Source organism: Rhincodon typus, chromosome 5, assembly GCF_021869965.1.
Source record: "Rhincodon typus isolate 14 chromosome 5, sRhiTyp1.1, whole genome shotgun sequence".
Classification (NCBI taxonomy): domain Eukaryota; kingdom Metazoa; phylum Chordata; class Chondrichthyes; order Orectolobiformes; family Rhincodontidae; genus Rhincodon; species Rhincodon typus.
In genome coordinates this window covers 59,161,831-59,177,850 of record NC_063336.1, presented here as the reverse complement: position 1 = coordinate 59,177,850, position 16,020 = coordinate 59,161,831, and the positions used below count along the sequence as shown (strand labels likewise).

General features: G+C 40.4%; 1 protein-coding gene across 1 annotated transcript in view; it reads right to left on the bottom strand.

The window, feature by feature from the left end:
* The window catches only part of nkain2 (sodium/potassium transporting ATPase interacting 2), a 507,020-nt gene that overhangs the window by 350,092 nt on the left and 140,908 nt on the right, over positions 1 to 16,020 (bottom strand). The window lies entirely within an intron of this gene.

Genomic DNA, 16,020 nt, shown 5'->3' with positions numbered 1-16,020 from the left:
ATGACAGTTCCCTTCACCAAAGGGCATTAGTAAACCAGATGGGTTTTTGTGACAATCAACAACAGATTCATGGCCATCATTAGACCCTCCATTCCAGAATTTTATTGATTTCAAATTCCACCATTGTAGGATTTGAATCCAGGTCCCCAGAACATTGCCTAGGTCTCTGGATTAACAGTCCAGCAATAATACCACTAGACCATCACCTCACCATTGCTGTACTTTCATTGTCACTGGGTCAAAATTCTGGAGTTCCCTCCTTAAAGGCATTGTGGGTAAACCTATAGCATGTGGACTGCAGCAATTCAAGAAGGCAGTTCTACACCACCTTTTCCAGGGTAACTAGAGTCAGACAATATAGGTTGGCCAGCCAGTGACACCCATGTCCCATGTCTCATAAGTGATTAAAAACAAAAAAGGGTAGTCGGAAAAGAGGCAGAATGAACAAGACAAATCCAATCAGACACCCTATCAGTCTGCTCTCAATGAACAACAAAGTGATGGAACATATCATTCACTGTACTATCATACTGCCATAACATGCCCTACAACTCAAAGTTTAGCCTCCACCAAGGCCACCCAACTCCAGATATTATTCCAATCGCATTCTAAAAAAATGCACGGAAGAACTGAAGAGGAGCAGCTGACAGAGAACACAAGACAGGCATTAATCAGCACGTAAAGGAGTAGATGAGATGAGACACTAAGATAGGTAATCTGCAGCACCTCAAGAAGCAGGCAAGAGAAGAAACCACGGACAGACAGAGCTGGATTCATTGCAGCTGATCAGTGAGCAATTTTAATTTCTGCCTTCTCGTCTCCAAATGAAACTAAATAGTCTCAAAGTAGGCTTAAAGCATGACAGGACAGCTCAGCTGCGTGGACTGCCTATCTTGTGTCAAGTAGATATTCATGGATTTTTCATCAGGCTGAGATGATCATGTGTGGAAAGTGTCACCAGGTGCAAAAACCTAAACTCCAGGTTTCAAAACATGATCAGTAGCTGAAATCACAGTGCAGCATCCACAAAACAAAGAACTAAATGAACAGCATGTTGAACAAAGTTTCAAATTCAGATTTAGACCTGGCAGGCAGAAAGGGAATGGGTGATCACTAGGCAATCTGGAAACACTAGGCAGAGCCCAGAATCTATCTCACTTACTTACCAGTTTTCCATTTTGGATATTGCTAAGGGTGATTGTTCATCACAGAAATGTACCAAGAACCATGCTTGTTGCATCACGGGAGGCTCAGCTGCAGACATTGGGGAGTAAGGAAGAGTGGAAGGGCAACAGTGGTAGGTACTTTGATAGTTAGGGGAACAGACAGTGGATGTGGTTTATTTGGATTTGCTTCAATTGTATAAAACACTTATTAGATTACACCTGGAGTAGTGTATGCAGTTCTGGTCCTCTTGCCAAGGGAAGGATATACCTGGAGGAGACGGTACAGCAATGGATGTTCATCAGATTGATTCTGAAGATGGTGGGACTGCCCTATGAAGGGAGATTGAGAAAATTGTGCGTGTATTCTCAAATTTAGAAGAATGAAAGACAATTTCATAGAACCATATAGATAGGATATTGGATAGACAAAGTAGATGCAGAAGGATGTTTCCCTGGGCTGTGAAGTCTAGAAATGGGGAAAACAGTCTCAGAATAAATGGTAAACCATTTAGAACAGATGAGGAGGACCACGTTCGCTCACTGGTGAATCTTTGGAATTTTCTACATCAGAGGTCTGTGGAAGTTCGGTCACTAAACAAGTTAAAGTGAGAGATTGGAAGATTTTCATTACTATTGATGTCAAGTGGTACGGTGATAGAATGGGAATGAGGCATTGTCAATATCTAGAATGGTGCAGCAGGCTTCAGGGGCTGAATGGCCTACTCATGCTCCTATCTTCTTACTTTTCAGAGGTGAAGTGAGTATGCCTCACTTGAAGGCAAAGTTTGACTGAGTATGGCATTAAAGAGCACTAGGAAAATTGAAGCCAATTGGTAGCAGGGAAGTCTTTCCATGATTAAAATTCATGGAACAATGTGCCTGGCAGAAAGGAAAATTATTATGGTTATTGAAGTTCAATCATCTCAATCCCAGGACAAACCTGCAAGAGTTCCTTTGGGAGATATTTTCGACCAACCTTATCAGAGATGTTATTACACTCCTCTGGAGCAGGTGAGACTGGAGCCCAGACCCCCAGGTTCAAAGATAGAGATATTACCACTGTGGCCCATAAGACCCTTTTCCCTCAATTTAGATATTTTCTGATCACCATTGTTCAGAGATGTTTTATAACTCTGGAGCACATAGGACTTTAATCTGAGCCTAGTACCTCAAGGTGGTTTTTTTTTTAATTAGCCTGTCCAAGGATGTTATGACAACATTGGCATTGGAGGATTACAAGAATGATACCAATGATGAAAGGTTTGTCTTATGAGGAGTACTTGAGGACTCTGGGACTGTAGCCAATAGAGTTTAGAAGGATTGGTGAGAATCTCATTGAAACTTAGAGGATGTTGACAGGCCTGGGTAGAGTGGACTTGGAAAAGATATATCCACAAATAGGAGAGATTTAAAACCTGGGCCTTCTGGCTCAGAGATTAGTGCCACAGAAGCACCGAGTTGCACAGGGTGGGATATGAGGGCCAAAGACTTGTAGCTGCTTTCTCTCCATTTTTCTGTTGAAGATATAATTTGAATGGGGAGATTTGATGATCGTTGCACGATTTTCATAACCAATCATAGTTCCTCACACATTGAAACAGTCCTTATATGCAACATTCAGTCATGTGCTGATAAGGGGCATGCTGCACAAGTGCCAGGGAATCGTCATCTTCATCAAGAGATAATCTAACCATCTCTCTCTATGACATTCATGGCATTACCATTGCTACCATCAATATTTTGGGGGTTACCATTGACTGGAAATTGAACTGAACTATAAATACATTTTTTAATTCATTCACTGGCATGTGAATGCAGGAATCACTGTTAGGCCAGCATTTATCGCCCATCCCTAATTGCGCAGAAGACAGTTAATTTTCAACCACATTACAACCCACACATGGATGCATCAGAGGAAGCATCAGCAAGACTGCCTCCTGAACCCCTCACCAGCCCAGATACTGACACTCGCGGATAACTGCAGACACAAAAGAGTGTGGAGACACAATCTGATGAGTATCTCAGAGCAACAGCACCACAGCTGGCCATGGAATAAACATCCCACTTTGCTGGGGAGGACTGACAGAGACCAGTCACTTCCACAGTCAGGAGATGTGTCTGTGGTGTCAACAATCAGGGACTTCATCCAAATGCACAAAGCACAGAGGCAGTAGCAGGAATGCATATGGGACTCAATGGTCCTCATACCCCTGAAGCTGCATCAATGCACTGAGTCCTTTAACAGTTTGGCTGCCTCCATGGACAGGTTGTCGGCTGCCATTTTAAGCCAGGTCCAGTGCCCTCAGGGGCTGCTGGGGAGGCACACACACTTCGTCACCCCAATCAATGATCCTTAAGAATGAACACATGGTGTCATGGCGGAGGGAATCCTTAACCCCTGTCAGGTTCAAACAAAGATTCAGTGATCACTAATATGGTAGAATATAATACAAGGGCAGAATCTTCCCCGCCCTTTGTGGGGTGTAGTGAAAAATTTGGGAATATTGGCTGCTTCTCAATGTTAAGAGCAAAAGCTCACAAAATTCAATTGTTGAACGCTGAGTCAAGACACTCACTCATGAATGGTGACAGACCTATTTTCAAGGGGAGGCAATGGCCTAGTGGTATTATCGCTGGACTGTTAATCCAGAGACCTAGCTAACATTCTGGGGACCTTGGTTTGAATCTCGCCATGGCAGATGGTGGAACTTGAATTCAATAAATATCTGGAATTAAGAGTCCAATGATGACCATGAATCCATTGTTGATTGTCAGGAAAAACCCATTTGGTTCACTAATTCCCTTTAGGGAAGGAAACTGCCATCCTTACCTGGTCTGGCCTACATGTGACTCCAGACCTACAGCAATGTGGTTGACTCTGAACTGCCCTCTGGGCCATTAGGGATGGGCAATAAATGCTGCCTCGCCAGCGACACCCTCATCCCATTAATGAATAAAAAAAAGCACTGGCATCTCATTGTTAATTAATCTTCCCTCATTATTATGTAGTTTCCTATTCTCTCCCTACCAGTTAGAAACCAGACAATTCCTTACGTGAAAGTCAGGGCAATACCTGCTAATTAATAACTTCCAGATCACCATCTTGGACTCACAGTGTCAATATCGCAGGGTAGTACACACAATGCACAATTCTATTCTCCACCAACATAATGAAGAGAGAGAGCACTCTGGTATATGAGGTGACAATGCCAGATGTGGTCATTCACTGCACCCTACCCCATCCCATCGCCCTGAAGACAGAGTGCTCCTGATATAGACGACCCCACCTCTTCTGCATTACACCCTTCCCAGTCATCTTTTACTGCATTCCAAGTCCAGGCACCCCCCGCCCAACCTTGCTAATTCTACTGCTCCCCCTTTCACAACTCTAATGCACCCTTGCCCAGAGCCTGCAGCCCTCAGACCTGAACACTATTCTGCTGAAGCTTTGTTCCACAGCAACAGCCACAACCGTTTTATATACAAATCTATAGGGTTGATAAATTAGGTGAATATGTGGGGTGGCATGGTGGCACAGTAGTTAGCACTGCTGCCTCACAGCACCAAGGACCCACATTCAATTCCAGCTTTGGGTAACTATCTGTGTGGAGTTTGCAGATTCTCTCTGTCTCTCTATGGTCTTCTGCCAGGTGCTCCAGTTTCCTCTGACAGTCCAAAGATGTGCAAGTTAGGTGGATAGGCCATGTTAAGTTGTAACTTAGTGTCCAGGGATGTGTCTGGTAAATGCAGGGTTACAGGGATAGGGTAGGATGCCCTTCAGAGAGTTGGTGCAAATTCAATGGGCTGAATGGTCTCTTTCTGTACTGTAGGGATTCTATGATATACATATGTGTAGATTTTTTTAACACAACAGCACAGTTTCATTAGAGCTTACTTTACAAATTACATCACTAATATTAAGTGACTAGCCTGTGAAATTAAGAGCTGAATGAATTTTACAATAAATCAGTCTCTGCTATGCATCATGTCAGTTGCCTGCTGACAGCGAGGCGGCCTGTGGATTCAGAAATAACTCTTCATGTTATATTAGCCATTCATTTTACTAGAACATTTCACTTTTCAAAATAGGCCCTAATGATGCCTGAAGAATGACTGCATCTGACCCTGTCAGATCCAAACAAAGATTCATTGATCACTAACATGGTAGGTTATAAAAACAAGAGACAGAATCTACCCAGCCCCTTGTGGGCCATAGCAAAAAATGTTAGGAATATTGGTGCTCCTCGATGTTAAGGGCAAAAGCTCATATTTTCCGAGTGTTGAATGCCGAGTCAAGATACTCATGAAGGGTGAGGAGCCTATTTGCATGCATTAGCAGCTCATTGTTAATTGAGATCCCCCCATTATCATGTAGTTCCCCATTCTCTCACCTACCAGTTAGAAACCAGACATCATCAATTCCTGATGTGAAAGTCAGAGCAATAACCTGTCGATTATTAACCTACAGTCTTCCCTCTTGGACACCCAGTATCAACATCTCTGGGTAGTGCACACAATACACAATTCTATTCTCAGACAATACAGAGAAGGGACCTCAGTGTGATGGGTGAATTACTCAAGACAAGTGATTAGTCATTCTGAGAAATGAGAGACTCAACATACTTTATTGGTTGCAACACAACATATATTTTTTCATTCACAGGATGCGGTGACATTGGCTAGGCGAGCATTTATTGCCCATCCCTAATTGCCCAGAGCGCCATTAAGAGTCAAACACATTGCTACCGGTCTACAGTCATAGCCAGACAAGGTAAGGACATCTCTAAAGGACATTAGTGAGCTATGTGAGTTTTTCTGACAATTGACAGTGGTTTCATAGTCACCATTAAACTCTTAATTCCAGATTTTTATTGAATTCAAATTCCACCATCTGCCATGTTTGGGATTTGAAGCCAGGTCCCCACAACACCACCTGGATTACTGGACTCAAAGCCTAGCGATAATACAACGAGGCATCACTTCCCCAAAATCACAAAATGTTGAACCAAATATTCTATTTGATGGCTATGTCTCTCAAAGTCATTAAAAGAAATGACTTCAAGATGTATTACTTGTGTTATTTCTCATCAAGAGATGCCTTCCTTTCCATCACAACTACAAGAACTGCTCATGGGTAGAAGACTGAGAACACTTCTCCCTGCTCTCCCACATAAACTTATGCCTCATAATGAACCCAATGATATAAATAAGGTGAGAAATATGGAGGACAAATATCATTCCAGTCAGATGTAGAACTCTGACAAAGAATGTAAAGCATAGAAATTACTGGATGACCATTTAGGAGAACCAGTTTGGATTTGAGATCAAGTTCATTATGGACAGACACCTCATCCAAAGTCCCGTTTTGTCCAAATAGATAATAGTACAATGCAAAGGAACTTACATGCATTAATTGCCACACGGAAGCAACTTCCTACGCAGTCAAATAGTCATCTCCCAAATCAAATGGTCAGAGATGTTACATACATCAGTCAATTCAGTTGACTAACTATCTAATCATTCTTTGAACTTTGCAATAGAAAAAGTCATAGACTTGAAGAGTAAGGGTTTGTAGCATAAGAGGTTAATTCTAACTGTTTAATATTCAAATATGATGCATCACTTCCATGAATGATACACAGTGCAAGGTCACATGTTCTTGCTCACTTTCTCATAAAACCTCATGGCAAGATGAAGCTGTGGTAAGATGTTTCATATCTCATCAGATTTAGTAAATATTCCACATTAGCACAATGAGAGCAAAAATATTTTAAGGGGACATGTGAGGGCACAAGTTGGCATGGTGGATACGAGGAGTCATGTAGGTGGATGGAAGAAATTGTGGGCAATATCAGAATTTACATTGATGGCATATTTATGTAGTTAATAGCCTTAAAATCAAGAAATTATATTTAGGTTTATTGTGCAGAAAATCTTGATGCATGAAGAAAAGAAATAAAATTATGGTCAGGAAGGGTTCAGGATACAAGGGCACACTGTTAAGATAGAAACTATAGGTGGTAGTCAGAATGGATGCAAGCCAATTAGCTCAAAGGAGGTGGTCCGTGCATCAAATTTTATAGAAAGTGACTAATATCTGTCCCAATGGCCAAGATCTGTAAATATTAGTTAGGGATTGTTAGTTTTGTTGGGACAGACACAAGTAATCGATTTGAATGTTACAAATTCACCTTAAAAAAGGGACATTAATAAGGCATATAACTGAGACATTTGCATTATCCCAGGGGATAGCATTTATCAAGAGGATAGTTGCTCAATGGGTCTCTTCTTAATAAAGTAAGTGGAAGTGTGAAGGCAAATGATGAGTGAAAAAAACCATGGCAAAGTGTACAGCTCCAGCAGTTAAAGTGATCGAGAAGTTTGAGTACTCAAGATAGATCAGGAAATTAAAGTTGAAATCTTAAATTTGTTTTTTTCTACTGGTTAGCATAGGGTGCTAACTGAATTGTGAAAACAGCTGTAGACTTTAATTTCAAGTGGTAAGTGCAGGAAACCAATTTTTCTCTCAAAGTTGCAGGCCAGGGAACGGAAAGGATTTGCCCAGATTACAAGCTGGAATGAAAGGGGAGGGGTGGTGTAGTGTCAATGTCATCAGACTAGCTATCCAGAACCCCAGGCTAATGGTCTGAGGACATGGGTTAGTATCCCACTGTGCCAGATGGTAATGTTTGAAGTTAATAAAATTCTGGAATAAAAAGTTAGCCTAATGGTGACCATGTAGACACCGCTGATTGTTGTAAAAGCCCATCAGGTTCACTAATGGCCGTAAGGAAAGGAAAGTTGACATCCTTTCCTGGTCTAGCCTCCAAGTGATTCAAAATTCATAACGATGTGGTTGATTCATAATTGCCCTCTGGACAATTCAGAATGGGCAATAAATGCTAGCCAAGCCAGCAACATGCACATCCCATGAGTAAATTAAAAAAAAAGTCTATTGGATTAGCACACCAGGTCCTTTATATAACGTCAGCCACATCTTATTTTGCCATCTTCTACTTTTCTTTACAACTGCCCCCTTTTCACTTTCTCTTATGCATTTTGTTCCACCTTTTATTTAACTGCCCTCTGCATTCCTTACTCTCATGATCCTATTTCCTTCCTGCTTCTCTCCACGACCTCTCTCCCATTCTTCCCTTACACAATGCTTGTTGGATTCACCAGTTGAATTCTATGGAAGTTCTGTGCACTGACTAATGGGCATAGAAAAAGACGAATCACTGAGATGCAGATCAATCATCACTTGGATGTGACAGCCGATGACAGTTTGTCTCATTCTGTACCATCTGCCAGTAGTCAAGACTCATCCAGGCTGGAAAATGCATGTCTACACTGAATTTACACTGTCAGACAATACTCATCATTTCCAGTTGGAATTCAAGGTTTTATTACAGGCTTTTCAATTAAACTTTGAGCACTTGCTAGTAACTCCCTTTTCATGGAAAGGAAAGAGTGTACTGAGGAGCAGCTCTGCAAAATGCAAATATATGTATTTTGTGGCTGAGAAGTAATGAGTAATGGTGGAGTGTGACCAGTAAGATGAATTATCAGACACTATTTTAGCCAGAATTTTATATCAAATGTTCATGGCCAATGTAACTTCCAAAATAATGAAACCTATGAAAAATTACATTCCAAAACAGACACTGAGTCACAGACAATGAAGAAGTCAGGTAACTAGAAAGAGGAATCAAAATTATATTTGGGTTTCAAAGCAAGTTTAAAGAATATATCTTGAGAAGGTTGTCATATCGACCTTACCAAAGCTGTTCTAATACAAGTAGTTACTAACAAGTAGTTCTAATACAAGTAGTAATACTAGTACAAATAATTTTGCGAGACTAACAAGTCACTCAAAACTAAACTGCTTTCGAATATATGTAGCTGAAAAAAAGCTTTGAAAATAAATCATGTGACAGGAAACCATATGAGAGTTGTTACCCTGAAATACAAGGGTAATTTCATTAAAAGTCAATGACTTTTCAGAACCACTATGTGGACACTCCAGGGCACGGGTGCTGAGAAAGATGATGGGAGGTGTTGAAAATTGGTAAGGTTGTGACTGGGAGCAATATCTGAGGCCTTCCTTTCTTGCGCCACCTCGACCTACGATCCTTAAGTGGTCACATGATAACTAAAGGACCTCTACCCATCTGGGCTGCACTTTTCTCAACTCTAGGCAGGGAAGTTAACAGGTAGCCTAACCCAACATGTACATTTATTTGGGCAATTGGAGGTGTGCAAAGCCTTTATTTGTAATAATCAATGCATAATTAGGGCATGGACATGGAGTAGGAAAGTGTGCTGACAGCCATACCCTTGCATTACAATTCAACCTCATGACTCTACTTTCCCAGAGACCCTGACTTTGTAAGGCTTCTGTCCCCAACCCAACAATACCTACCTGCTCCCTGGTTTGCACCTCGATCCTGAGACTCCAGAGGGTTGTTGTATCAACAAAAGACATGGCTTCCTTTGTGGCACTGCTGAGCCCTGGAGCTGCTGGCCTCTGCCTGGCCAGTAGCTCTATATGGGTGGGACATCCCAGTCAGGAGGAAGGTCCATCAGTGTCTATTTAAATACTTGATAGGCACAAGACACTGCAGGCCTTTCTTCTACAAGTGACTGCGGATATCTGGGTGCTTTTGCAGGCAGTGAGAGTGACACCAAGCAAACACAGAAGCTTCCACCCATTGTCTCCCACCATTAAGAAATTAAGTTCCCACTTCCTATGGGTGGCACAGTGGCTCAGGAGTTAGCACTGCTGCCTCATTGCACCATGGACTCAGTTTTGATTCCAGCCTTGGTTGACTGTCTATGTGGAATTTGCACATTCTCCCTGTGTCTGTGTGGGTTTCCTCCCACAGTCCAAAAATGTGCGAATTAGGTTGGGATTGATCATGCTAAGTTGCCCATAATGTCCGGGGATGGGCAGGCTAGGTGGGGTTAGTCATGAGAAATGCAGGGTTACACAGATAGGATAGTGGGGTCGGTCTGGATGGGATGCTCTTCAGAGGGTCCGTGTGGACTTGATGGGCCAAATGTCCTGCTTCTGTACTGTAGGGATTCTATGATGCTATAAGTTTACTAACAATAATAGAAAAGGAAAAGTTGAAATTACTTAGAGAAACTTGGTAAATGTTAAAATACACCGGTATTAAAAGTATTACATTTGTTGCATTTATCAAAATTCAGAAAAGCTAATATTGATTATATGTAATTATATTTTTGAATGAAGAATGAATATTATGGATATAACTTCTATTTATGACATTTAGTACAATGTAACAGAATTGAAAACCCAACAGATGTTTCAACAAAAAAAAACTTGAGTGATTATTTTGTTTGCAGGTATTAAAATCTGCCACAAAATTGCCACAATCACCATTTGAGCGTGAAAGCAGCAATTACCGCAAATCAATAACTTTAAACAACAATAAGTTAAACTTTAGTTAGGTACTGTATTATTATGTTGATAAAATATTGCACTATTCAATCAGTACAGCTGTTGTTGCAACAATTTAAGTAGAACACATACTAATGGATGCATATCAATACAATATCATGCAATACTGAAGGTACTTCTGTAAAATTGTAAGCAGAAGGTGATTGCAGTCACATTTTTTTATATCATTATGTATGTGAGTAAAATAGTTTCAGCACAAAATGCAACTAATACTGGAATGTCAGACAAAAACATAGACCCTAGTGCTTAAAACTAAAATTGTCAAATTTCAATGAACATCACTTAAGAGTATACATCAAACTTAGGATGTGCAAAGGCTTGTGGAAAGGTATGGAATCCAACACACCAAAGTTGAAGTTACATTGAAGTTTCTTTGAAGTTGAAGTCAGGAACTATGCAATTACATGAGGACAAGGAAATGAATACAAAGATTTCCAAAATCTTATGAAAATCCAAAACATTCACCTCATTGTCCTAGATAACAGAAAAGTTTAAACTGTAAAGTTATTTCTTTGGTGCAGTTTCCCAGTTTAATTCAGGTCATTAAAAATGCACAATGCATAAAAATAAAGTCAACAGCATGTCAAAATTGCTGATTTGTAATTAGGCTAAATAGTTAGTATTAAGTGACTTGGGGAACTTGGGTTAAAACTGAATAGATGTCAAGAAACAGAGTAGAAGTGAAGCTCATTTTGGCAAAATTGGAGTTCCAGGGTTGGTACTGTTCATCACAATAATTTGGATTTAGTGTTAGAGGAAAAGTGCAAAACTATGGAAGTGATACTAAATTAAAGAAGATGTGGTAAAAAAAATTCTGAGGGCCAAAGGCCAATGCAAAGGGATAGTGATAAAGTAAACAAAGTAATGGATTGAATTGGATGTCAGTAAATTTATATTTAGGTAGAAACTAATAATGACAAAAATGTTCATTATATTTATTTCCTATATGTGAGGCCATGATTTGTTCAGCAGAGACACTACAGTAAAGCAGCATGTTAAATAAAGTCTGATTAATTCCTTTTTGTTATATTTGTTTTAGGAACCAGCATTTAGTAAACATTGTAACATTCAGGGGATAGACAGTTCTAATGGGTTGCTACAGTGGCTATTCCAAAATATTAGATATATTAATTTTAACTCATAACAAGGATAGGGCTTCTTGCAAGGTTTTCAATAAGTCACTTAAAACAAATTCCTAGGTCATAGTTAGTTGGAGATGAAAGACAGAACCAGTCAGAGGCAGACCCCATGTAACAAAGAACTGTTTAACTGGATTGCTAAAATGGCAACTGGGGTCTGTGAAGTTTGTGCCTCAGTGAGAAGTCGGTAGCAATTAGATAGCTCTGTGCAGTCAGAATTCAGGCTGAAGTTTTCGCAATTAGTACAAAGCTATGTTTTTAGAGTTGGGCTCGAAAGCATCCTGTCCATAATTAACAGTTCAGAATAGTTGTGAGTGAAGGTTCAAATCCACAAAGAGTAATTACTTTGGTGCAATTGAGTCAAATTAGAGCTTAAAAAACAACCCAGGAGGACCAGAGGTTAGGCCTTACTGCTTGGAGCTCCTAGACTGCTCTATCCAACTGTGCTGTCCATTGACATCTTCATACTGATGCTGTGTATGGAACTCTTCAGTAGCAACCTTTCAGACCAATACACACAATTTCCCCACTCTCCCAAGCTTTTCTTTATTAATATTACAAATTTTGTATATAGTTACATTTAGCATCTGATTTGACATATTCAAGTGATCTAGAGGTTTCATTATTCTCTTGGAATGCATTTTATTTGGTCTGAGAAGACTGATAGCTTGCTGAGTGGAAAACAGTTGTCTTTGATTCTCTTCCTGACAGTCTGAGATATTGTATTTAGTCTTTTGGATTTTCTTGGAGGACATCTTCCCTGCCGATAGTCAATTTCTTCTTTGCAGTATTTGGAAACATTAGACTTTGGTCGACCCTTCACAGTGGTAGTTCACATAGAGTTGTATGCACCACTACTTCAATCTGTCAGCAGATTTTATTCTCAATCTACCTGTACATTGGTGCTATATAATTTGCTGATTGGTTTGAACATTGTCATTTGGCCTCAGCGATTGTATTATTGGGGAAGCCAACATGTTCACTTTTCCAGTTCTGCTATTTGAGGATTACTACTGGTTTGGAATGATTGAAGTCACAGTTACTGAGGATTCTTCCTGGGAAGTTTAGGAAGTCAAATACTCTGCTTGAACTTGTCTCTTCCAAGCCACTGCAGCATTTAAAATCAGACTTGAATTTGACATAGCTATTTGTTCACTAACCTGTATTACACTTCAAATTACCACAGGTATAGATATGTCAATTGGCTGACGTGAGGCATGCTATTCATTAGCTATTGCATTGCTTCTTCTTGTTCACAACCTTAATGGATCTTACAGTCCGAGTCCACTTCAGTGTTAGCACCAGTGGAGAAAGTTTGTGTCAATTCAATATACTCACAGGTTCTATCTTGTTGATAATATGAAACAAATTTCTAATGCCCACACAACCAATCTCAATATATTCTGCTTTTTGTTCGGGTTCTGCCATGCATCCACAGAGCTCTGTGAAAGATTCTACCAACTGTCCCTTCACAGGTTATTCCTTGAGAGGCTGTTCCTTAAGTTTACATATTTAAATACCTTGCATCAGCTGAAGAGACTGGAGTGTAAATATGTCTTTCTACTCAAGGGTGAGAATCCTTGATTGTAGAGTGCATATAGATTTTCTACTATTTCATGTCACCTACAGTGACAATGCAGTTCCATTGTTGTTGGTAAAAGTCAGCATTTTCTCAACCATGTTTCACCTTCTAATAATGTAATGACACTTGCCTTGATGAGTAAGTTGAAATTCATGGGATAGCTATTTACATAAATATCAGCTTTCCAAAAGGTAAGGTCTTGAGCACCAATTTCCTCTAGGAATAATTTTATTGTCTAGATATTTTGACCAATTTATATATTAAAAACTTTTTACCCAAGTGGTCTTGTCAGTGAAGCAGAAAAAGAGATAGAGAATTCAGTTTGTTCAATTTGATTTCATTAACAAAATATTCCTTATTTAAAACACCATTTGAGAATTTCCTATATTCCCACAAGCTTGACTCTACCTAGCTTTAGACGTCTGAGAAATGATATTACCCACAAGAATATTACCAGTGTTTGAGCCAGGTCATTGGAATCTCCTTCCTCTCCAATGGAAGGCTGGTTCTCTTTCATGAAAGTGGGTCTCGCAGAACAGTGTGGATCTTCTCCTGGGTCTTCTTGGGTTGCTGCGCAGTCTCATGCCATGTGTCTTGCTGTGAGCTTTCCCTACGAGTCTTCACTCAGAAGTTGGCTTCCAGGTGTGTGTATTTTTATTCCCCCTCGTACCAGACCTTCAAGAATGTTCTGTGGCCTTTGGCCAATGGAGTCATGATGTGGGTTCAAATCATCCAATGGGTCGCGCCAACACCCTTCCCTTTTGCCTTGCAGGGAGGTATAAAGTGCACATACTCAGGCAATCAAGATGCCCAAACAACAGACTGATACATCTCCCATGGAGAACCTTCGGGTTGGTTGTAGCCGATTACCCTTGAACCTTTGTAACTTTTTTGATCTTGGTTTCCACTGTTCTCTTTAGCCAATAGCTGTTGATTGCTGTTTAATTTAGTTTGGCCAATTTTCTGTCAGGCCTAACTTTTCCAGCTATGGGTCAATTTTGAATGCCCAATTTTAGGCCCGCAGTTGTTTGACCACAGTCCCTCCTGTTGATCCCTTGAAGTGTCTCTCGAAAATGGGATAAGAGGCTCAGACCATGTTCTCATGTAGGCATGATTCAAGTCTCAGATGGACAGCCAAACTCCCTGTTCTTAAGAAAGGTCACTGAATCTGAAATGTTAACACTGCTTTCTCTCCACAGAGCCTGCAAGACCTGCTGAGTTTTTTTTCAGTAATATCTTTTTTTCTCCCTGGTTATCTGGGTTGCCCCTTGTACAGAGACAATAAAACCCTACATACTAATTATCTTCCTATACACATCAACAAGCTTAACAGGACTATATACAAATAATTTAATACATAAATTGAAAATTGGCTACTATTTACACACACTGATTCACCCTCAAGACTGTATGGCAATTATCAGCAATTTACATTGTCCTTTTGCGATGCAGTCTGGGTTAATTAATTTCTCAGCTTCCACTGCACGTGCGTAGAGTCCATAGTTAGTTTCTGGATGAGTTCCTTCTTCCAGCAGACAAATTACGGTAGATAAAAGTAAATAGGATGAACACATAGCAAGGTCTGATAGGACATGGGTGTATCTGCATATGTGAACCCCAATCCCAGAAGCCACCGAACAATTGGTCACTTCGTTTTTCATGAATTTGAATTTGTTCTGTCTGCTGACGAGGAGCAAAAACTTTATGTACATTTGCTAATTGTGTGTGGACCTGCTGTAATTTTACTGGTAGGAGCTCATGCCAGTGTCATACTTCTCCCAACAATCCCCCAAAGTTTATCCCTTTCCCCAGAACAAGTACTCTAGCTGCTTGTCACTGATCCAAGATGGGACCTGTTCTTTCTTAGCCTGCCTGAGGTTCTCCTCAACTGATTGATCATCCGCAGGCCACTACACAGGGTCCTATTCTGTTGTCTACTGTCATCATCCATCTCTTCCTAGGTGTTCTTGTTTATGGTCCTGGTGTGACCTTGTAGCATGATTACCAGGTGTTGGTCTGCCTGATTTTCTTTTACTCCGACCTCGGCTTCTTCTCGATTGTCCAGATTCATTCTATCCAAGATCTGTTTAATTTGCTGGGTTAAAAATCTGAGCCTGTTATCCAAAATAGTTAAATTACAGGTACTGACTGTGGACTCTCCTTGCTCCGTAAACTGTTGCCAAATCATTCAACATATCCCTTTTACTATGCTCCACTGGTCTGGTTCTGGCTTCCCAGTGCCAATCCCTGTTTTCCATCCCAATAGCTGATAGGTCAAATACGAGTTAAAATTCTGAAGTTGGGAAGGGCACCACTCTGGCGGCTGGGTTTCAGATATATCTAACACCACCAATTCCAATTCGAAGTGTGTGTTGTCATACAGAGTTTTGCCTGGGTGTTTTGAACAATGCCATTTTGTGATCCTGGGGTAGTCCTTGGACAAAATGCAGGGGTGCTCTTCTAGCTGTTTCTAATTTTACTAGAATCATATAATCCCTACAGTGCAGTAAAAGGTCATTTGGCCCATCAAGTCTGCACAGATCCTCCAAAAAGCATACCATCCACCCCCCAACATTCCCCATAACCCTGCATTTAAGCAGGGATATTCCGCATATCCCTGGATACTATAGTTCAATTTAGCATGGAGAA